This window comes from Lissotriton helveticus, chromosome 6 (genome assembly GCF_964261635.1).
Source record: "Lissotriton helveticus chromosome 6, aLisHel1.1, whole genome shotgun sequence".
NCBI lineage: Eukaryota > Metazoa > Chordata > Amphibia > Caudata > Salamandridae > Lissotriton > Lissotriton helveticus.
The window spans coordinates 832,336,235-832,361,030 of NC_136067.1; positions in this window are offsets into that span (position 1 = coordinate 832,336,235).

Consider the following 24,796-nt stretch of genomic DNA (forward strand, 5'->3'; position numbering starts at 1 on the left):
ATGTTTGATAATTTGATAATTTTATTTGCACAGTTAATTAAAACCAATGCAATACGATACAAAATATGAGTTAAGATAAAACACAATATAAAATCACATATGTTTTAAAACCATCATAGTGTGTACATTGATGTTCTGTTCGTTATAAAAATCGTATTAGCCTTGCATTTGACACACAGTATTTAAACAGTAGGCATAATTTGTATTATAAACAGGTTAAAATCAAGTCATTTCAAGATTCTAGTCCCGACATTTTTTCCTCCACAGCCTTTAAATTTTTTACAAGGCTGCAGCTCAGTTGAGGGTCCTGAGATGAGAAACAGGTACGTACTGCGCTCCTTCGTGTTCGTGTCCCAAATCGAATAAAATGGTGTTTCAAAAGTAGTTTCCTCTCCTCTCGCATTTTCTCGCAAGAGCATAGCAGGTGGAGCATATCTCTTGCATGTTACCACATAACCGGCATAGCAAATCTGCTTTCTTTTTTAACCAGTGTGGGAGATGCTGAATGCAGGGCAGCAACCCAAGCCTGTATCTTAAGAAGCACATTTTGGTCTTTTTGGCATAACCCAGTCTAAAGTAGTTCTGAGGAGCTTTTGCCGAATATGAGTTCAAAATCATCCAAGCGTGCGTTCTTTTTGAGAAATCTGTTTTGTCTTGTACCCACGACTGATGTTTGATAGATTTCTTTGCCAGTTTGTTGAAAGTTTTGTGTTCTGAGGAGGAGGCTCAAAGCTGTTCCAGCCCGGTGTTTGCAAGGCTTTTTCTTAAATATTTAGCTGCGGGCGAAGTCGGTGACTGCTCTATTTCCCTCCACAGATATTCGTTCAAAGTTCCTTGTGCAGATTTCCTCACTTTATCCCATACACAGATATAAGCCCCCTGACGTGCCAGGAGCTGTTGTTGGATGCCAAACTCCAGCCTAATCTGTGGTGGGGAGGTCCGCTTGGGTAAGCTAAAGATGATTCTATATGCGGCTATGATTGTACTGTCAAGTATTGTTGCATCTCTGCCTCGTAGGGCCTCACTTCCATAAGTTATTGTGGGTAGTAATTTGGCTCGGATGACTTGTACCAAGGGTGTTAATGATGGGCCAGATAATTTATTATTCAGTGTTTTTAAAGCGATTGCCAAAGCAAGCCCTTTGCCTTTAATGCTAGACCTTTGTACGCTGAATCGACCGCCGTTGTCAATCTTCACGCCTAGATATTTATACGTTGGCGTGTCTTTGATGCAAGATTTATTCGAAAACCACAAGAAGATTTTTCTTTTTCTATTCCCAATAGACATAGTTTGAGTTTTCTCGAGAATTACTTTAAGATCATTTGCCTCGGAATAACTCTGTGTGCTGTTCAGGAGGTTTTGAAGCCCTACTTTGGTGTGGCTTAATAAAACTATGTCATCCGCATATAAGAGGCATGGTAGATTAAGCCCTCCTAATTTAGGAGCATTGGAATTGCAATTGGTCAAAATTGGCGCCAGGTCCCTCAAAAACAGATGAAACAGTGTTTGGGCCAAAACACAGCCCTGCTTGAGGCCATTGTTTGTCGGTATGCACCTAGACAGCAGTGAGCCGTCCCCCACCTTTATCTGTATCCAGGTCTCCGTATGCAGGTTTATTAGCAGGTCCAACAGCGGTTTTGAGACCCCCCAGCTCTTTAGTTTTGACCACAGAAGATTCCGGTTAATGTTGTCAAAAGCCGCTTTATAGTCTCTGCCTTGTCTATTAGTAGGCCCATAGTTAGGATGTTGGTCGTCATGCCCACTGTTTTACCAAAGCCTGTCTGATAAACCGGTATCAGGGATTTCTTTGTAGCCCATTCCTGTAGTTCCTCCAGCAGTAGACCTGCGAAATACTTCGCCTCATTGTCAATCAGGGCCACTAGTCGGTAGTTTTGAGGGAGAGCCCTATCCCCTGCTTTATATATTGGAGAAATAATGGAGCCCTTCCAAGAGTCTGGCAAGATGTTCGAGCACCTAATTTCCAAAAAAAGGGGATCAAGAGCTGCTGCCCAGTAACCCACATCTTGCTTGAAGAGGATTGGCGGGATCCCGTTTGGTCCTAGAGCTCCTTCCCTTCTGCCTTTTTTAATTTGGCATTTAATGTTGTGTTGTGACTTTTTTATTAATTCATGTTCGTGCACAATTGTGTTTGTTGTGCATTGTCAACGTTGTGGTCTGTTCTGATATTGAAGTTAGATAAATCCTGGTTTTTGGGTGGGTCTTGATTAAAATGCTTGCCAAGATAGAGTGCCCATGTTTCCTCTGTGATGTTAGATGAAACCCCCAGGATTGCCGGACATGTTAGCGAGTTAATGGTTTTCCAAAACCTTGCGCCATCATTCTGTTTGATATCTGAGTGAAGTTTTACCCACAAGCTATCCTCCGTTATTTTGGTTGCCTCCCATTTCAATTTTTTTAATTTGAGTTTCACTATCCGAAGATGATTTTGCTTTGTTTTTTCATTGGGGTCCAACTGTATTTCCCTCATTAAACGGTAAATCACATTTTTTGCTTCCTTAATTTTTTCTCTATGCTCTCGGGATAGATTGTCCATATTGCTGATCTTTGCAGTTACTTTGGGCTGCGTTGCATAGTTCGACATGGTTGTTGTAAAATGTTCCCATTTTGTGACTTCATTTGGTCCAGTGCGCTCCGTAAAGTGTTGTTGTGCCCGTCCTGTTAAGTTTTCACCCATCGCTACCGAGTACTTAATTTTTTTGAACTTTACAGTATAGATAGTCTCTTTTGGGCATTTGATCGCTCGAATGTTGGTCTCCCAATATCAAAGGCAATTTCCTGAGGGCAGTGGTCACTATCAGTTTTTTTCCCTATCCGGAATGAAGTTGTATAATGAAAAAGAGGTAATGAGATAAAAGTATAATCTAACATGCTGTTTGCCCTTGTAGAGTGATAAGTTGGAGCTGGCGGGCTATCTCCCGCAAATCTACCGTTTAGGGCTCTGATATTGAAGTATTCCAGTTCTTCGAGTGTCTGTGCTTCCAATTTTGTTTGTTTGGTTGTTTGGAGTTTCTCTTGCAGTGGAATGTCCCAAGAGCTAAAGTTGCCTCTTCTTGTGGTGTACCCATGAGGTTAAGGTTGAAATCCCCTGTAAGCACAATATTAGTTGTTGTTCTTCCCATAATGCATTCCTTCAAGAAGTTGTATAATTCCTTTGCTGCTTTTTTTTCCCTTTAGGGTGGATGTAAGCGTTGATAAGAATGCAGTCAGTATTGGCTTTGCCTGAACCTTGGGGTGCTAGGGCCAACTTAATTGCAAGATTAGCTACTGAAGAAGGACCAATTTCTTCTGGCCTGACAAAACTAGTGGCTGCTACATAAATCGCTAAACCGCCTTTGAGATGCCCGTACTTAGCTGACCTTTTGGCGCTTGTGAAAAAACGTAGATATCCCTGGAGATGTGGAGGTTCGGCGAGCCATGTTTCCTGTAGGGCCACTATGTCAAAAGATCTTATATAAGCTACAAATTCAGAATCCAGCATTTTGGTGGCCAAACCGTTGATATTCCAGGAGCATATGCGCAGTTGGTTTAGCATATGCTCCCAAGGGTTTTGGTCGATTTGTCAGTTATTGGTTTTTGTGGTTCTCACAATCCATCTTTGATCTTTCAACTCGGTTGAAGCTGCCCTGTCTGCTCCTTTCCAACAGGTAATTTCAATGTGCTCATTGTTACCTGATCCGCATGGCCCTGCCGCGAGGTTCCAAAGCTGGCAGCACTATCCCTGGGCTCCAGCTTTACTTCTGGGTATAGTATGTCCGGGTATCTTGATTTTATATGTGGTTTTATCGTAATGGCCCAGTTTTTGAATACCTCGGCTTCAGATAGAATTTTCTGCGTTATTGCTCCCAAGGCCCAAGTCGCCTTTGTCGCTTCCCTTCCTGTGCCTTCTAAATCTATAAATTCAATGGACAGCAAATCTGTGCTTGATACGTTTGCCAATGAAGGGATGTGGGATAATAGCCGTAATATGTTACTTCTATTGAGGATGTCATGTCTTCCTTTGGAGATATAATCTGGGTTAAACCATATAGCGTCTGGGGCATTCCCTTGATCGTTTATACACAGCCCTCCATTGTAGATGTTTGTATGTGTTTTCAGGTCTGCACATTCTGTTGGTCTTGCTTTTGCCAGATAGATGTTGGTTTTGGTTGATTCTGTTGTTATGCGGTCTTCCCGTGTATGTAATATCGCAGTTGCTTGATTGATAGCGAATAGTTGGCTATCCGTCAATCCTATAACTGTGCCTTGACTTTCTACTCTTTTATCAATGCTGTCCAGAGTAAGACCTTGTTTTGTATTTTGCGTGGAATTGGGGCTGGTCGTTATGTTATTTTTTTGCACGTTTGACAGGCCAGTGTCGGCAAGCGTTGGGCTGTTCCTAGTTGGTTGTGCAAATGCCAATTGGCCGCATTGAGAGTGGGCATTTTGATCATCTGATCCGGTGTTAGCTGGTTTCTCCAGGTTATCAGAGGTTTGACACATTTCATTGAGGTTTTGACTTGGGATTTTTTCTTCCCCAGATTGTGATTTGTTTTGCTCTGTAGTGGTAGTTCTGCCGAAGAGTTGCGTAAATCCTTCGCGTTTTGAGCAGAGCTTATATTTCCTGCCTTTGCGCTTTTTAGCTCGCCTCTGTTTCGCGTTAAATTTTGTATCGATGTCATCTTCATCTATGGTGTCCGTTGCTAGAGGGCTCCTTAGTCCCATGTCTTTGCTCTCTGTGCCTTTAACATGTGATTCTGAGTGCAGACATCATTTAAACATTAATAGTTCAATCCTGCTGTATGCCAAGCCCCGGGCAGCCTTTTTAAGCATAGTCTGGAGTATCCCAACCTTGGTACATGGTCTGTACACTGCACAGAGGAGCTGGCACAGACAAAAGTGAAGTTCTCATGTAAAGGTCTTTATTCACTCTTCTGTTAATAGATTTTTTCACTTACTCAATAAAAATCAGTTTTTTGTCACTGGTTGAGATTGTCTCTCCATTGTGCAAACAGATTTATACCCTGTTTAATCACCTAATCCCGTCCAAGTGTATGTTGTGTGTAACTATTGTAGTACATACAGTATACGTGTATGCAAAGCAGTGATGAAGGCCTATGTGTTCCATTTGGACGTCCCAAGCATCTTTCTGTGCACAAGTCGTGGGTGAAGTTGTTTTCCCAGACAGTGGAAGTGTATCAGGATGCAAAAGGGAGGCTTGATGTTTAGAAAGTCTGACAAAATTTGTCAGTCTCAACAGAATAAACCAAAACACCTTGAGAAAACTGGCCATAAACCCAGATTTCTTATGCAATCAATGGTTGCTTTGACCCCATTTGGATCACCTTTGTGATACAAGGTGGGATCTTCACATTGAGTGTTGGGTTCCTGCTTGGGATTGAGCAAAATCTCACACTGAAGAACCCCTCAATCATCATAAGATACAACGAAGCAGAGCCTCTTCATCTACCAGAGTTCCATGGCAGCCTTCCTTCAGAGGCACAAGTATGCGCACCAGAAACCTAGTCTGTCTCAGCCACGTCAGTACACAATCACCGAGTGGGACTGCCTTGTGTTGTGTGGATGACACACCACTAAAAGCAGCATGGCTCTCAACCTCGCTTGCAAACAGCAGACCTGGCCTGCAGAGGACTGAAAAAGACGGAAACAAGGTACAGTGCAAAAGCGAGGCATTGCAGCAACAACTTTGGAAGACATCACTCTATAGGGCCCGATTCACAGAATGAACTTAAGACTAAATCCTAAACTTACTACTATTTGGTATTCACAGAATGCACTTACTACTTTCGGGATTCACAGAGTGAACTTACTACTTTCGGGATTCACAGAATAAACGTACTACTTTCGGTATTCACAGAATAGATTTAAGACTACTAACTCTAAGTCCGAAATCGGGGAGTAAATTACAGCCCGGAGGCGGAGCTTCCGGCTTGGGGGCGGAGCTTGCGGCCCGGAAGCGGAGCTTCCGGCCCGGAGGCGGAGCTTCCAGCTCGGAGGTGGGGATTTTTGCCATGCCGAAATCTCCAACTCTGGGCTGCAAGCTCCGACTCCGGGCTGGAAGCTCCGCCTCTGGGCTGCAAGCTCCGCCTCCAGGCCGCAAGCTCCGCCTACGGGCCGCAAGCTCCGCCCCCAAGCCGGAAGCTCCGCCTCCGGGCCGTAATTTACTCCCCGATTTCGGACTTAGAGTTAGTAGTCTTAAATCTATTCTGTGAATACCGAAAGTAGTAAGTTTATTCTGTGAATCCCGAAAGTAGTAAGTTCACTCTGTGAATCCCGAAAGTAGTAAGTGCATTCTGTGAATACCAAATAGTAGTAAGTTTAGGATTTAGTCTTAAGTTCATTCTGTGAATCGGGCCCCAAATCACTATCCATTGGGGAGGGTCTAGAGGGAACCACGAGGGGTCAACAGAGTACAACTCACCAACCTTTCCCTCCTGCAAGAGTACATTGTTACCAGTGCATTTTAAATTGCACAAGTCAGTACTGGCTGCCCTCTGCTTATGGAAAAAATGTCTTACTATTTGCATGCCATATTAACGCCCTCTAACATTTATGTACAATATTGAACTGTGTGTTGAGATAAAGTGATTTTTTCTCTAAGTAAACACCCTTGATGTACAATTATTGAAAACACACACACACCCTTCCACCAACACACACACACACATCCACCCACACACACACACCCAACCCCCCCTTTCTCTTTCTCTATTTTGGTAGTTAACTTTGTTCCCAACAGAAAGGTAAAGCCCCAGGACATCAGTGATAAAAGCCTATCATTGATGAAATCGGAGCCTGGTAACCTCTGATTGCCGTGGGATTCCTGAAAAATTTGCAATTGCAAACTGAACAGTTTTTTTTATCATAGATGTAGCACCTTTGTGACTGTAATTTACTGCTAAATTTGCAGTCTCACTGAAGCAAGCACATTTCTCACTAAGCATTCATTTCTCCCACTCTGCATTTTCACCCGCACCCAAACTCATATGTCACAACACTTACCCTGCAGTCACTATTCTCACCCTACTCTTCCACTGTCACATCGCTCACTGTGTACTCACATAGGCATTCCTGTCACTTACACAGCTCACCCTTCACTCACATCTTCACACACATCTTCACTGACATCTTGACTCACATCTTGGCTCCCATGGGCACAACACTATCCCTGCACTCATATCACACAAAGAAGCACAGCACTCACCCTGGAGTCACACCACTTGCCCTGCACTTCCTCCTCTCACCCTGCACTCACACAGACAAACCTCTCAGCCTGCAATCATCAAGGCACCCTGTTCATCGTTCGTGCAAACAGGGACAATAGTCTGCCGGAACACACCACTTACTCTGCACTAACTACACTCCACATGCACTCACCAGACACCCTTCACCCTTGCCGCTCACCCTGCACCACACACAGGCACACCACTCATCCTGTACTCACACCACCACTTTACATTTGCTCCTATCACTGCACTCACTCCTCACACCGACACTCATATGGGCCCTCCTCTCACATTGCATGCATGCAGCTCACCTGACACTCACATTGGCACATTTTTCACCCTACACTCTCGCCACTCATGCTACATTCACTCATACTATTCACCATCAACCAGCACTTACATGAGCACACCTCTAACTCTGCACATATACAAAATTTTACAGCTCTCATGAATCTACAAATATTTCTACAAAGGCACCCTTAAGAATACCTTCTCTTTCCGTGTTACTACATACCTAATTAATTCTATCTACAACAAAGGGGCTGGTGCAAGAGCAGAGAGTGGACTGACAATGTGGGATGGCACGAGGAGGGAGACGAGGGCCGAGGCTTTAGGATATGGGACTGGATTGAAAAATGTGTGACGGCTTTAGCCATTCCTGGCTTTCCATTTATTACAATGCTTCATCCCGACACAAAAAAATAAAAATGTAAAGTGTTACTGGATGAAATCCATGGTTGTCGAAGAAGTCAAGCACTTCATTAGGTCAGTTGGATGCTGTGATACTACATGTTAATACTGTAACTGCTTGATCCACAAGTGAAACCAAATGTAAGCCCTGCAGAGCTATTTTAAGGAAGTGCATTTTTCATTCATATCATACTTGTAACAAACATTGACAAGGCAATATATTAGTATTTTGAATAATGTATAGAGAATCTGTTTTCATGAAGTTTCCCTAAAGGGTAAGTCAGGTAAAGCAGTAGCAACATGGCAAGCTTTTCTAACACAATAAAAGCAAATTTACTAATTGAAGTGTGAGTGGCACTGTGTGTGTGTGTGTGAGCGAGTGTGACAGAGTACAAAGGTACAAGAGTGCAAGAGAGAGATATAGTGAGAAAGTGTGTGAGAGAATGTGTGTGTGTGTGAGTGTATGCATGCTATGCTTACAGAGGGAATTTTTAGAGGTACCCAAGACTATTGCTGCAGTATCCATAGTAACTTTTTGGCACTGTCATATTGAATGTACTCATTGATATACTGAATGTTTTACGCTTTATTAGGCTGTAATAATAATCAAGGAATTTAACTTATTTGGTTTTTAGACAATTATTTTATATTGTTAGCATATTGTAATGATTTTAAATAATCGAACAATAAAAGGCTTTTTCACATTTTCCTTGGCATATGGGGCCATGAACAAAATTAGGACCTTGGCATAGTGGAAGTTAATTTTGACATAAGACATTTGAAAAAAATCTGAGTTACTCCTAAAAAAGCCTAGCCTCCTTGGTGCACCTTGAAAGTACTGGAATATTTCAAGAATGCCCCATAAGGGTCTGCCACATTTTAGAAATTTGATCCCACAAATTTAAAAGCATTGTCAGGGAAGAAGTCAACTCTCCCTTAAATCTTCTACAAGAAATCTGGTAAATTGTTTTGCTTGCTGCAATCTGGGGGAATTATCCCACCCCACCAATTACATGGATGTTATTCCTCATATAATGGCTGACCCCGTTTCAGGAAATGCTTGTGCTGTCCCATTGCTGGGAGCTTGACCTTTAGGGCTGTGTGAATGTAGAGTTTATGTAGCTAAAGCATGTTATAAATACACTATACAGTGATTAGTTTGTGAACTAGAATGTCCAGCAGAGAATAGAATGTTTTGTACTAGAGGTTCTGTAAGGACTTGACTGTTAGGCAGCGCTGTAGAAAAGACTGCTGTGCTGAGGATCTCCCAATATCCAGAATAAACAACTCTTAATCTTAAATCTGGAAGTGTGATTTCTACATATTTTGGAGACGGGCTACATCTGTGCGAGGGACAGATTACGGATTTCCTCACCCTTGGACTGAAAAATTGTTGAATACTGATCTACATTATGGTAAGATCGTTTTTATTACCTACTAGTACTATACTTTTAAAAGAATACTTCAAGAGATGATGGATGGCTGGAGGAAATTAGTTTTCAACATTCACCTCGTTTTTCTACGAATTCACCCATTTTAATTGACTTTTCTTCGTTGTGCCTGTGATTATTTAAAAGTAAACATCAGACTAACTCCGGACTTCCTCACGCGACATCTGTCATTGTCTCAGTTGAAAGCCTGCACGTGAAAAGACTGTCTCGAGTTTCAGCACGAGGCAAACTCTCTGTAAACACTCTGAAGCTTAACGATTATCTCGTGCTTCAATTCAGCACGTGGTAAACTCCTATTATTTCAGTCAGAGGTCGGTGCTATGTTAACATTTCGAAGCTTCAGTGCGAGGCATTCTTTGTGTGACAGAGCAACAAGGAGAACACGTTCATTAATTCTATTGCATTGTGACACTGCGCAAAACTGCTGCATTATCTCTGTGAGAAGCTGATGTCATTCAACTTAGCTTATTATGACGCTTATCCTGCGCTGTGAAAATGAATTGAATGAAAATGTTTCATTAAGCTTTATTAACACAGTGTGAAGTACATTAGCGCTGTAAGTTAAAAACTTTTCCTAATTAAAACAGCTGATCAGGGAATGAAGAAATAGCAAGATAAACAAATCGAGGCTTGAATTAAGGACCCTGCTCAGTGAATACGAAGAGATACATTATTACACTGGAATGAACTGGAACTGAAAAGACATGTGTCTATAGTACATTAATGTCTAATGTGTGTAACTCATTATCTCTGTGGGAAGCTGGCACTTATTCTGCGCTACGAGGAAACAATGAAGAGAAGCTGCAAAAAATCTCTTCATTAACCTATTATTATTGGCAACTTTTATTGTCATAACGGTGGAGTGAAGTAGATAAGAGAGCATTGGAATAAACTCTGAAGACAGTCATTTACAGAAAACACAAACCTTCCCTCACGACCTTCTAATTTTAACAAATTACAGCATTACTACTTTCAAGAAAATTTCTCAACACAAGGTGAACATTTTTTTCTCTTTTTAGAGTATTTTATTTTTATATTCTCATTTTTTTTGTTTTTGTATATTGGCTTCGTATTGTTCTTTACTTTGAAACATTGATTTACCAAATATTTTTATATAAGCTTTAACAATAGAATTCCCAATCTGAACTCAAAAAACTTTTTATACTCTGTATGGATATCCTTATTAGTCTGTTTAGGATAGACCACTTCTCTTTGAATTTCAAACCATGTAACGGATGGTATTGTAGGGTATGCCTATGTCCTGCTCTCATTCCTTGACTTTCAATCGTAGGTATACCTCAGTGGTCTTATTCCTAGGTAGAAGCGTACTGGGGTATGAAGATTGATCGCCTTCTATCTGTATAGGTTCACTTCAATAAACACATATCTCTCGCATCCATGAGTCTGCCTTTCCAAATTGTATAAATCCCTTCCGGTCAGTAGATGTCTTTAAATCTGCAACCGTCCATGTATGATTTGGAAACTTAGTACACGAGCAACACGGTCACCACACAAGTCCTTCTCCAACACCCCAGGAGTACTTGAATATCCATACAGAGTATAAAAAGTTTTTTGAGTTCAGATTGGGAATTCTGCTAAGAGGTCCTGAGGAAGGTGGTCTCACTCCACCGAAACGCGTCGACCTTGCGTACTCATCACATAACAATCTGTGATTCCTCCGACACAGAATTAAGTATGAATGTTGAATGGATGAATGTGCATGTCTGAGATTGTGATATTTATGTATTAGTTGATATTCTCTCTGCTGGATATCTGTGTATTAAATTTTCTATTGTTAAAGCTTATATAAAAATATTTGGTAAATCAATGTTTCAAAGTAAAGAATAATACGAAGCCAATATACAAAAAAAAAAAAATGAGAATATAATAAATAAAATACTCTAAAAAGAGAAAAAAATTTTCACCTTGTGTTGAGAAATTTTCTTGAAAGTAGTAATGCTGTAATTTGTTAAAATTAGAAGGTCGTGAGGGAAGGTTTGTGTTTTTTGTGATTACTTTTTTCCCCTCTTCTCCCCGACCAGTAAAGTATTATGAGAGGGGGTCCCATATTTATGTAGACCGTCATTTACAGTGCATTGAAAATAATACTGGAGATTACTATAATAATACTATGGAACTCCTACAATTTTGAACTGCAATTTCTCAAGAAAATATAATAATTATAACTCCACGGACATACGCTTTATTGTGTTAGTCTGTTTTGTTAATTTATTATATTAATTAATTATTTTAGTTTCTTGCTTTAGTTTCTTGTTTTGTTTTCCTCACTAGGAAGAAACAAGAATGTCTGATCAAGCCATGGATTCACCACCTAAATTTTTACCTACTCCAGGAACACCTTCCATACCTTGGGAACAATGGAAGAAAATATTTTTTACGTACATGTTAGCTATTGGAGGGGATAAATATGGTCCGGTCAGACGTCAAGCTATATTATTACATCACCTAGGAGTTGAAGGGAGAAGATTATATGAAAATTTACCAGAAATATCTTTGGGGGTTGGAGATGGACAGCCTATTAATGTTTACGAAATGTCTATAAAAATGCTTGATTTGAGTCAGGGTATAATCGAACCAATAGAATCATCAGAGTGGTTGGCTCCTATTGTTGTGGCACCCAAGGAAGGGGGGAAAATTAGATTATGCATCGATTTAAGAGATTTGAACCGAAATATTTGGGTTGACAGACAACCACTCCCCAACATTTCAGAAATGCTATCAGCTATGACTGGTGGAAAGGTGTTTTCGGTTGTGGATATGACGTCAGCTTATCATCAAATTAATCTTCACATAGATTCTAGACATTTGACTTCCTTCGTCACTCCACTAGGAGCATTTCGTTATTTGAGGATGCCTTTTGGGTTAGCATCTGCTGCTGCAGTATTTCAGAGAGTAATGACGAAGGTGTTTGAAGGTCTAGAAAATGTCTGGTATTTTCAAGATGATATCATGATAGCAGGGAAAGATGAGAATCATCATGATGATCTGTTGGATAAAGTAATGAAACGTTTAGAAGATTATGGGTTGACTGTCAAACGTGAAAAATGCCAATTTAGAAAAGGATCTGTAACATATCTAGGTCATACTATTTCAGGGGATGGTATAAAACCCAAACAGAGCATTGTTCAAGGCATAAAGGAAGCACCACGACCAGAAAGTAAAGATCAATTGAAGTCCTTCCTTGGGTTAGCTGAGTATTGTTCGAAGTTGGGTAAAGAACTTTACTGAAATTGTAGAACCTTTGAGGTTACAAATGAAGAAGGATGTGACATTCGAATGGAGTGAGATGTGTGAGAATGCATTTGAGCAAGTTAAAGATTGTATCATGGAAGCTCCTTTATTGGGACATTTTGAGATTAGTGGGAAAACTCATCTGACGACTGATGCGAGTGGTGTAGGATTAGGGGCAGTATTATCTCAAATTGTAGAAGGAAAAGAAAGGATTATTGGATTCGCTTCCAGGAGACTGCAAGGTGCTGAGAAAAGTTACTCGACAATTGAAAGAGAAGCCCTTGCATGTTGCTGGGCAATCAAACATTTTAAGTATTTTCTTTGGAGTTTGCCGTTCAAGGTTAGGACAGATCACAAACCACTAACACATTTATTCAAGGGAGGAAGAGGTCTAGAAGGAGGAGTTACTCCTAGAATATCAAGATGGTTGTTGTCAGTTTTAGAATATAACTTTGAGGTAGAATATTTAAAAGGACTAAAAAATGTAGTAGCAGATTGTCTATCTCGTCTCCCTACGAAAAATGAGGTTACTGAAATTAATGATTTTGAAACCAATGAGAATGAAGGAAGCAAAATTCACGAATGTGCAGCATTGAGAAAAGAAATATGGGATGTTGCAATGGAGAGTGATCCTGTTCTAGTGAAGATAAAAGAATATATTAGGAATGGATGGGAAACCTATGTAAGTTGTCATGAAGATATGAAAGAGTATTGCAACATCAAAGAAGAGTTAAGTATACATGATAGTAAAGTAATGAGAAGGGATCGTATTGTACCTCCAGTGAGTCTTTGGAGTCAGATCATTGAATTAGCTCATGAAGGACATCCCGGCAGGAGCATGACAAAAAGAAGAATTAGACAAACATATTGGTGGCCAAAATTGGATAGCATGGTAGAAGAAGTGATTAAACATTGTTATGCATGTGCAAACAGTGATAAAGTAAAAACATTGAGAGAACCACCACTTAAGTGTGTTGAGTTACCAGTCAGACCTCGGGAAAAGTTAGCAATGGATTTTTTGGGTCCTATAAACAAGTTAGGTGGTGCAAATAGATTCATCTTTGTTCTTGTAGATTACCACACAAAATGGTTTGTGTATAAAACAACGAATGTAATTAACACAAAAACTGTAACAGAATTTTTGGAAGAGATTTTTCTAGAAGAAGGTGCTCCAAAAACCATTGTGTCAGACAATGGTGTACAATTTGTATCAAGGGAAAGGAAGGAGTTCATGGTAAAATGGGGAGTTACTCATGAAAAAGTAGCATTGTATAGACCACAAGCTAATGGAATGGTAGAGAGGATAAATCGTCTTATAATGGATAACATCCAATTATCGTTAGCTAATGGATTGTCTTGGAAGGAGGAGTTAAAGAAGTTGGTGTGGGCACATAGAACTACTCCTCATGCTATTACGGGTGTTTCACCTTTTGTATCTCTCAAAGGGAGAGAGCCAGGTAGGAAAGAAAATCCCAATTGGTTGGTTGCTAAAAATCGTTTATGGGTAGATCACCATGCCATTAAAACAACTGTTTCTGAAAAACAAAAAGATGCTGAAAAGTATTACAATATGAGGAAAGGTGTGAAAATACCTAATATCAGAGTTGGAGATTGGGTTGTTACCAAAAAAAGTGGTGTGATCACAAAAGGGGACAGTAAGTTCTCTGTTCCCTTAAAGGTAATGGAAGTAAAAAGAAAGGTGGTGGTGTTAGAGAATGGGTCAGTTTAGAGTATCAGAAATGTTTGCAAAGTTTCAAATGTACGATAATACAAATGTAATTATTTGATTGTTTATATATATCGTTATTGAATGTGTTTTCTGTTTTATTTTAAAGTTATAACTTTCAAAGCTTCATTTAAAAAAAATTGTAAGGGGGAAGAAATGTAGAGTTAATGTAGCTAAAGCGTGTTATAAATACACTATACAGTGATTAGTTTGTGAACTAGAATGTCCAGCAGAGAATAGAATGTTTTGTACTAGAGGTTCTGTAAGGACTTGACTGTTAGGCAGCGCTGTAGAAAAGACTGCTGTGCTGAGGATCTCCCAATATCCAGAATAAACAACTCTTAATCTTAAATCTGGAAGTGTGATTTCTACAGTGACCTGTTGACTTTGGTGAGGGACACTGAGTTTAAAAATATTTTTTCGTTTAAAAGCAAATGAACTTCCTTGTGCATCAGGCAGTTTCAGGCAACAATAAAAATGTAAAGATAACTCTAGTGATTAATGTTCCTACTAGTGAGAGTTCCAAATTTTGTCTAGTGAAAGTTTTGGCTCATCGTAAAGTAGCGCTGAGGGTTAATGTGCCTGCTGCAAAGAACATGTACCATGCAGATCACAAAACTGAGTGAACTATGAGTAGAACTATAAAAAATAGACATGATCTTTCCACATTTGGTCTAATTACTTTATGAATGCAAATAACAATAAAGCATACTGTGACTATATTCCTGCCTTTCACAATATTTTTCTTCAAAACTATCCGATTATATTCGTTTACGGGGCGTACGGTCTCATGCAACGGATGATTTGTATAGGGACGCTGGAAAGTTCACAAGGTTGTCCCTGTCCCCCCCAGAAATGTAGTGTCTCCTACGCCCCTGAGAGGGCCGCTGTCCTTGGTTTCGTTTCCTCAGCAGCGCCACACCACTTTGAAATATCACCAGCCGCGACTGTAATGCAACACACATTTCAGGCATCATATGTATGAACACGCCCCTCGATCTACCGTGTTCCAACTTAATGGCTTCCCGATAGAGGCCAACAAACCCTCTGTATATCTAAGCTCTACACGTGCATAATTCTTGGATATATTGACATAATGTGGGTCAAGAACATAAGAAAATCCATGTTTCCAAGGCAAATCCTAAAACAAACAGCATTCAAAAATGCAATTGTCATTAAAATGCTCAAGATTTCTCTCGGTTGCGGGCACAGTTAGCCAATGCCTTCCTTCAAAGCGCCTGCGAGACGCCCAATCTTCCAACAGCGATCTCTTAAACTCCTTTCTCAGCAGACTTAGGATGGTCAAACAGGTGAACGGGATGTATGACATTACAATGCATGCTTTTACATCGCATGCTTTTACAACGCGGTTTTTACAACGCATACCATTACAACGCATAGTGCTTTTAGGCGCTGGATAGTGAATTGTTTAATTTACTATTCCAACTCCAGTCCCCGTGGATAGTAGGGAAGGTGTTGGATAGTACATTAAACCTATTCCCTATCCTAGAGCGCCCCCCAGTGCAATGCGTTGTAATAGTTTGCATTGTAAAAGTTGCGTTGTAAAGGCACTGCGTGGTAAAAGTTGCGTTGTAAAGGTTGTTTACCAGGTGAACGTCATCACCTCATCCTGTTTCAGCAAGGGTCAGATTTAGCATTATTTTAGTCCTGGGGGTTATTTAAAGTTTGACGATGAGTGATATTTGTCATTAATGGTTGGAAGTTCCATCTGCCCTATTTAGAGTTTATAAATGGGCATACACTTAAAGGAAGGTAGAAGGGACATCCACAAGACTCTAAAAAACCTGCATGATAGTGTACGTCTCTCTCATGTTTACCCGAATCTTTACCTGCTACACACAATTACAAAACCTCTTCCTCTTTAGAAGGTAAATAGTGGGAGGACAGATGCAACATTTACATGGCGACTGAGATAATGCGCTCTTTTAATTCACCGTATTACAGCACTCATGTGCCCACAGATGCCAAGATATGCCATCCCCGCATTCACTTCCTGCCCATCCCTGCTATTGGGTTCAAACACTGTCTATTTCAGCCCCCGGGCTATCATGCCATATTCAGACGCTGTGCAACATTTGTTCCTTTATCTCCCACTCCTGCCCACCGTCTTCCGGTGCCATTCCTCATCAACACCCACCCACTATTAATCGCAGCCCTGCCAATCACTCCATACTGAGAATTACTTCATAGATACACAATGCAGTACATTTAATGTTTCCCTAAAATCAGATAAGAGCTATAAATACAGTTGATTGCGTGTTCGCTGTCACTAATAGGAACATACTGAAAAGGTTTCGCTGCTTTCATAAAACTCGGCATTTAGCTGAAAATAGACCAATTTAGAGGGGTTGACCGGGTCCGAGGTGCTTCTTTTGAATTCCACCCCACGGCTGGAAAGCATTGGCTTTCATTCAGCGCCTCTTGCCATTTCGCTCCAAGCATGTGCTGAATTTCAAATGTTGCAGGTTAGACTCGCATGTCAAGGAGGACGTGATGCTTTTTGTTCTGCTTGTTGAACGGTTCAATCAAGACAGAAGATTTACAGCCAATTTACTGCGCACAAGACTCGGATCGGAGGCTGCGTGCGGAGGAAGCGGCCTCTCTTCCGCAGTGTTTTCTTTCCACGACCTCACTGTTTAGCCTACTATCTCCTTAGGCCAATTGTTCTTCGAAGGAGTCGTGTCGCAGTTTTAATTAAACCATCGATCTTTTCCCTCAGAGCCGGCTTCCGGTCGTCAATGTAGCATTACCGAAGCAACAAGCCAGGAGTCGCCTGTCACAACCGAATTTTTGATGCAAATAATATAGCATATCTGATCTTCAAACCCGCGTGAAATGCCCTTTAAACCTAATAAATGTAAATTAATTATCAGGGTTGGTATCGCTCTAATAACAAAGCCATTTAATAGGATCATAATACTCTTAGCTTCTGAGCATAACATAATTTAATAATGATGTTTGGTAGCATGCGTCTTAAAGGAGCTGACAAAGGTATACCATTGGTTGCCTGATGTTCTATTCCCATTCGTTAACTACGCGTGAGTAATTTGCACACCAACTGGTCTGCCAATCCGCTTACACGTTGCGATGCGACCTATGGTTAAAAGGTCGCACCACATATTGTAAAGTCAAGGGGTCGTAGAATGACCAACCTCAAGAATATTAATCAGACAGACCACAGTTTGAGACCCTCTGTGAATTTTATGCAAAGGCCGTGAACTTAGCTCATTGCTTCTCATGTTCCTAACATCTTGATAGCACTGTGCCCCCTTCATGCCCTATTTGGCCTTCTTTAAAAACATGCATCTGGTGCTGAGCATACGCCTGCTATGGAATTTGTAGTACAGGACACTTAGGGACATATTTATGACCCGGTTTGCGTCGCTCTTGCACCAAGGCCGGACTGGCCATAGATGGGAAATGGGCGTTTCCCCGGTGGACTGCCGGAATGGGGTTGGTTTTGGGCCCCTGTGGGGCGGTTTGGTTACTAGAGACCTGAAATATCGCCTACCTGTAACAAATAGCTCGACCTCACCCCTCTCCCCCTCACCTGGGGGCCGGCTGAGCAGTTTGTGAGGGACGATTTCGGTTCCCAGTCCGACCCTGTCTTGCACCATGCAACGTGGTGCAAGAGTGACGCAAACCTTCATTCAGATATTTGAAGCCACGAAAAGCCGCTTTGAGTGGCTCCAAAAATCTGGAGTAAGCAATGCAGTGTAAATCACTGCTTTGCGTTACTCTGCCCTGGAAAAGGCATTCCATGCACGTTACGTGGTTGTTCCCATGCAACCCCCTGTTCTTTGACGCATTTCCAGATTTACAAGACCTTGTAAACTTGTAAATGCACAAAAACATACTCTTCCTCAGGAGAGTCGTAATGAGGAGAAATATCTTTATTTCCCCTCATTACTTCCTATTTCTATGTGTGCTAAATAATGCAGCACACATAGAAAGAGCAATATACCTTTCAGGATTGTTTTCGTGCCGCACGGTGTCCCTTGCTGCACAAAAAAATCCTGAATGCAATGCAGGCACCCTGCATTGACACTATGGTTGCCCATTGTGTGCCAGCACAGGGGGGAAAAGCCTGGAATGCCTTGAATACGGTGCATTCCTGCTCTTTCCCAGCGACACAGTGCAGTGCAGCATGGTCATTTGCTGAACTACGCCACTATTTCATAAAGATGCCCCATAGTTTTCATTTTTACAAATGTTCTAGTGTCCTACAAATGAACACTAGTTTACCAATTCATGTCTAAACAAAAAATCCATGTCTAGTCGAACATTGATGAGAACTTGATCACTCCACCTAGAGAAAGCCTAGTCTGGATAGAATCCAGTAATAGCCTGATTGCTGGGCTTGTGTTTCCCTCAAATATTCTTCATCCCTACAGGAGATCCTTCTCACATAAACACCAAACTAATTTTATTAAATATATTTCTTTCCTTGTCAAGTCCTGTAGTGTAGGGGAATCAAACGTTGGTCTGCAGAGGCCACCATTGCACCAGGTTTTCAGGATCACCATTGACTGTGCACAATATTTGGCAATTCATTTAAGAAAACAGCAAATATATTTTAATTTAGCTGCAAGCTATCCAAATCTATGCCATTATGATAGTGTGACAGGTTAGAAAACATCCTAAAAAAACAAGAGAGGGATTGAAGAGGTAGTGTCCATACAGGGCACTGGAGGTGGATACGTCCTCCTCAAAAGACTTGTACAAAACACTAGGATCCACCTTGAAACGGGTGTCTTTCTAAAAAGAAATTCTCACTGGATTATGTGTCTTTCCTACATTGGTTGAAAGCACACAGTGTTTGCTTAAATACCCCTCACACACCAAAAGGTCCCTTGGTGTCATGCTTCATCATAAGGGTCTTCCCGCCTGCTACGGGACGGGGCGTGCTACGACCTACTAGCACTGATCTAAAGTACTATGTGTGGTGTAGGGTAGGTGAGAAGAAGGATCAGAGCTGAGTGAAAAATGTGTGTTTTAAAAAGGGCCTGGCTCTTGTGGACTAGAAACTTTAATATTCCCTTGAGCTGGCACTATTAAAAGAAGTGTGTTGGAGGTATCCCGCGTTAATGTGCGGAACCTCCTGTCTGTTACAACATGTTTCGAAGCCCAAGGCTTCTTCTTCAGGACAGAAAGCTGATCCCTTTTGATCTCACTACTCTACAGAGGCAATGTGGATAAGGTCAGGGTAAATGTCCAGTGAGTAAAAAGTCTATTCATATGGCAGCAAAGAAGCAGCAACCTCTGGTACCTAGTGTGGTGCAGTTTGCGCTGATTGTGCAGTGCAGACCAAGGCTCGTGGTGTTAAAATTCAGCTGGCGCAGCATGACGTATCGATTTCCGCCCTGTCGTGGAACTCTGTGGAATCTCACAAAGTTCTGCGAGTTCCACCCACCCCTAATCTTGAGATGGAAGACCTCTGCTTAGATGATCAGAAAAACATCAGTCTGTATGCCCACACACCACTTTTATCTATGCTCCACCCAAGGTCCAACTATTGAACCATGAAATAGCCACAGAAGATAAAAGGTGATTGTTTATTTTTCTGAATCCTCTTCCTACATTCTACTGCCAGCCTTGCTACTGTCCATGCCCATGTTCTTGGAGCTGAATAAACAAGAACAGCAAATGCTTCCCTCACCTTCTTTGAGTAAGCATCCAGCTCGCCTGCAGAGTATGGTTTATTTTGTTGCTAACAGGAGGTTTGCTACTCGAGAGATCTGTGCAATTTGTCACTAGTTCCTGGTAACCAAATCAAATTGCTCGACTTAGACAGCTCTAATTTTTGAGTCATAGCTTTTGTTTATCTTTTTTCCTGCTGTGTTAAACATCCCAAAACCAGACCCTGCATTTAATTGCCAATAAGCACTCATGTATTTGCAGAGATGTCAGCTGCTCTAAATTTTGTTTTTTGAAGTGTACTTTCAGGACCCACACAATACATAAATCAATATTATGCCAGTTCCGGAATTGTGCCTGGACTGACCATAGTAATATCCGTAGTCACTTTTGTGTGTGATACATTTGCAAGAAAAATAATGGTAAGGCTTTCTTATCCCGGTTAACACATAACGAAGGAAAAGTTTTTTTAATATGTCAGAATAGCAGCAGTAGTTCATCCTATGCTGGCCACTGAAACACTAAATCGGTTTAATTGCTACGGAGGAGAGCCTGGGTTTTAATATACAGGCTCCAGTCTGCCTGAATCCACAACATGACTCCCCCAGTCGAAGTTTCTTTTCAGAGGATGTTTGTTTTTCTTAACAAAGTTTCAGTTTTCAAGGATTTAGTGCAGCACTGATCAATTTCAGACATTTTACGTATGGAAACTAAAATTGCACTACTCAGCATTATACAAAGTTGCAAAGGAGTTTTTTCAGCAAAAAAAAGCAAACAGGCAAAAGAAACCTGCATTATCCAAAATTCAAGCCAGGCCTAGTGATTCCTGAGACGGGAGCGAGCATATAGCGTAAAATCTCAAAGGAAATAATACATGACCGACACTACTTCAAGTAGCAGTGCGCTTTATAAATCTATCACTCATTTCTTATAAATCGATCATTCATATATTTGGCCTAGTGTAATGGAATGAGCTACTACATTTCAAACCATTAGGCACATTGTGTGAATCTGAATGAATCCCTTAATCTCTATGTGCCTATTTATTTATTTATTTTACTTATTTATTTCCAAGGTTTTATATAGCGCTACTGGACCCAAGGGTATCAGAGCGCTTTGCAAGGTAGATAACATTTGCAACAAAATAAACAATGTGCATTTCAATATGAGTGATATAATACAAGGTATTAGAATGGGAGGGGGGGGGAGTAGAGGGGATGGAGATCAATAGGGGTGGGGTAATGTAGAAATTCAGAGGGAGATAGGAGTGTAGACAGGGGAGATGAGGAATGGAAGGCGGGGAAGGGGTTGAGAGGAGGCGAGAACCAGGGAGCCAGGAGCGAAGGGTGTCAGAATAAAGAGAAATTATGTTCCCCAATATTTGTTGAGAAGGAGTATTTTGAGTCTCTTTTTGAAGAGAGGGTACGAGGGGTTGCATCGAAGATTTTTGGGGAGAGAATTCCAGATCGTGGGGGCGTTCCCCGAAAAAGCACGAGATTGGGCTTTTTTATATTTGAGTTTAGGAGGGATAAGGACGAGGGAGTTAGAGCTCCTCATGGACCTGGAGCACCCAGCTTTTTGCAATTTCTTGGCCAGGTAGGAGAGGGTGTTTTGGTGAAGTGCTTTGCGAGTGATGCATGCAATTTTGTAGGTGGATCTACCTTCTATAGGGAGCCAATTGAGGTTTTTTAGGACCGGATATATGTGGTCGAATTTTTTACAATCTGAGATAAGTCTTGCAGCAAGGTTGAGAACACATTTGATCGGTGCTAGGGGGACTTTAGGGGTGCCAGCGAGTGTGTCGTTACCATAGTCAATACAGGAAAGGACAAGCGATTGGACAACGATTTTAAAGTCGTCTGCTGGTATGAAAGGTTTGAGTTTTCTGAGGTGGTGGAGGGTGAAGAGGGCACCCTTGGCAGCATTTTTGATGTATGGGATGAGATTCAGGTTACAATCACCGCTGATGTCTAAGGATTTGACAGAGTTCGAGGGGGAGAGGGAGCAGTTGAGAGCTGTTATATCCTTAGTCCAAAGTTGAATGGGGAGGGAGTTATTTTTTGGAGTGAAAAGGATGATTTCAGTTTTTTTCAGGTTAAGTTTGAGATGATTAAGATGGAACCAAGCTTGTACTTTAATCAGGGTCTCGTTGTGGTGGAGGATGTCATTGTGAGATTTAATCCTGTAGTAAAGTTGGGTGTCGTCAGCATAGAGGTGATAGCATAGTTTAGCTTGTTTGAGGATGAGGGTGAGAGGTTCCATAAATAGGTTAACCACTTGGAAGCTCATCATATTCTGCTGCTGCGCTGGGATTTACAAAAACCCATTATTCATGACGAGCTGGGCTCGTCATGAGCGTGCTGGGAGGCTACTGCATGACGAGCCCAGCTCGTCATGAGCGTCGAAGGGGTTAAATAAGGTAGGGGAGAGGATAGAGCCTTGCAGAAGACCGAGTGAGACAGGTTGAGGCTTGGAGAAGCAGTGACTGAGCTTAATTTGTTGGGATCTATTTTGAAGGAATAAGGAGAACCATTTGAGTACGGTGCCCTCGAGACCTAAGCGAGCTTCGAGTGTGTTAAGAAGGGTGGGATGATGGACAGTGTCGAAGGCGGCCGAGAGGTCAAGGAGGATTAGTAGAGAGGATTCACCTTTGTCTAAGGAGCGATGGATGTCGTCAGTAATATTGAGCATGGCAGTTTCGGTACTGCATTCTTTTCTGAAACCAGACTGGAATCTGTCAAGGAGATTGAATGAGGCGATATGGTTATCAAGTTGCGACAGGACACTTTTTTCCAGGGCTTTTGAGAGGAAAGGAAGGTTAGAGATGGGGCGTAGGTTGTTCAGGTCGTTAGGCTCAGCGGAGGTATTTTTGAGGAGGGGGAGATTTGGCCTAGCTGAAGGGAGGCAGGTACACAGCCCGAGGAAAGAGAGGAATTGATGATGTTGGTCCACACCGGAGCAACGACATGTTTGAGTTCTTGAACCAGGTGAGCAGGAAGAGGGTCTTTGGTGTGAGAGGATGGTTTGAGTTTAGCGAATATATTGGTGACAGCGGTTTCTGAAACAGGGAAGAATTCGCTCCATGAGGCATAGTTTTTAGCATAGTGGCACGTGACAGTGGAGACATATTGGGGGTGAACAGTGAGGGGTTTGGAGAGAACTTGGGGCGGGGTGGGAGAGGATGAACTAGTGTTAGGGATGTTGTGGGGGGGAGATGAATGGGGGGTATTTGTGGTGGGAGAGGGGTGGTGGCCAAGGAGAGTTCAATCAAGTTGACTTTGTTAGAAAAGAAGCTAGCGATTTCATCACATCGCTCAACGGAGGATAGAAGTTTGGGTTGGCCGGAGGATGTTTGCTGTTTAACGATGCTAAATAGTTTTCTGGGGCGGTTTCTGGCCTGGTGTAGTTGGGAGCGGAGATAGGAGGCTTTTTCATTGAATATGTGTTTTTTGTGGTGTGCTCTGGCCTTTCTAAGGAAGGCCAGATTGTCAGAGGAGGGATGGTTCCTCCAGGTCCGTTCTGATTGTCTGAGGGCCCGTCTCTCATTATTGAGGTCAGCATTGAACCAGGATTTGGGCGGGAAGTTTTTTTGTTGTTTGATTTTGATTGGGGCAATTTGGTCGAGGGCTTCAATAATAGAATTATTGTAATGGTCTGTTAGGTCATTAGTGCTGTGGGAGAGAGGGGGGAGGAGTAAGTAAGTTTTAATAGTGGATTCCAATTCGACCGGCGGAATAAGGTGTAATTTCCGAGTAGGTATCAGAGGTAGACTGCCGATGGAGGTGGGACGCGAAATGGAGCAATTCAAGGTGAAGAGGATGAGGTGGTAATCGGACCAGTCGACAGGAAGGATATTTAGGAGGGAGGCCAGATCCTTTGCTAGCCAGAATCGCATCAAGGGTGGCACCTTTAGCGTGAGTTGGGGATTGGCAGAGTTGAGTCAGGTCAGTGATGTCCATGATGCCGTTAAATAATGAGACCACGGGGTCATTATTATTATTCCAGTGGATGTTGTAGTCCCCAAGAAAGAGATTTTTAGAGTGGGAAAGCGATGCTTGGGCAATAAGATCAGACATCTCTTCAGTAAAGGCAATGCTGTTACCAGGAGGGTGGTAGATAGTGTGAAGCCTGATGGTGGGGGAGCCAGGTATATTGATATCAGTGCATAGGTATTCAAATTAAGCCTGGGCGGAGAACTACGCTCCGTTCGCGGAGTTTGCGAAGTTTCGGCAACTTCGCACTACGCGGAGAGCGCGAAGCTGTCGCCTACTTCGCAATCTACAGCGTAGCGTGGTAGTTTTTCTTCCTCACGCGCTCAATAGCATTCTCGCGTGCGCGATAATGACTTACCGTGGTTCTGCGTTCGCTTTCTCGCTTTTCTCTCCCGGTCGCGTTCGCTACGATGTTTGGAATCCGGCCGCACAATCCTATGCGACTTTGAGCGCGCGAACATGTCATTGGGACGTGCAATCCTCCCATGTTGGTAAGATCGCGTTTCCGAACACGCAGAAACTGCATTCTGGCACAGAATATCTCCCGAGCATGTTAAAATCTTCTCCAAAATGTTCATTTAACCCCTCAGATTGTGATTTGGCTGTATTTTTTGGGGCTAGGAGTCTTCTTTTTGTTTCTACTCTTTTTTTCAAGAGAAAGGAAGTGCCCCTGAGTCTCCAACTTCCTGTTCCTGTCCACCAGGCTCCTCCCAGTGCTTTGTCCATGTGGTGTTCACTTTCATTTGGAATTGGAGCTGAAAGGATTACTCTTTGTGTTTGTCT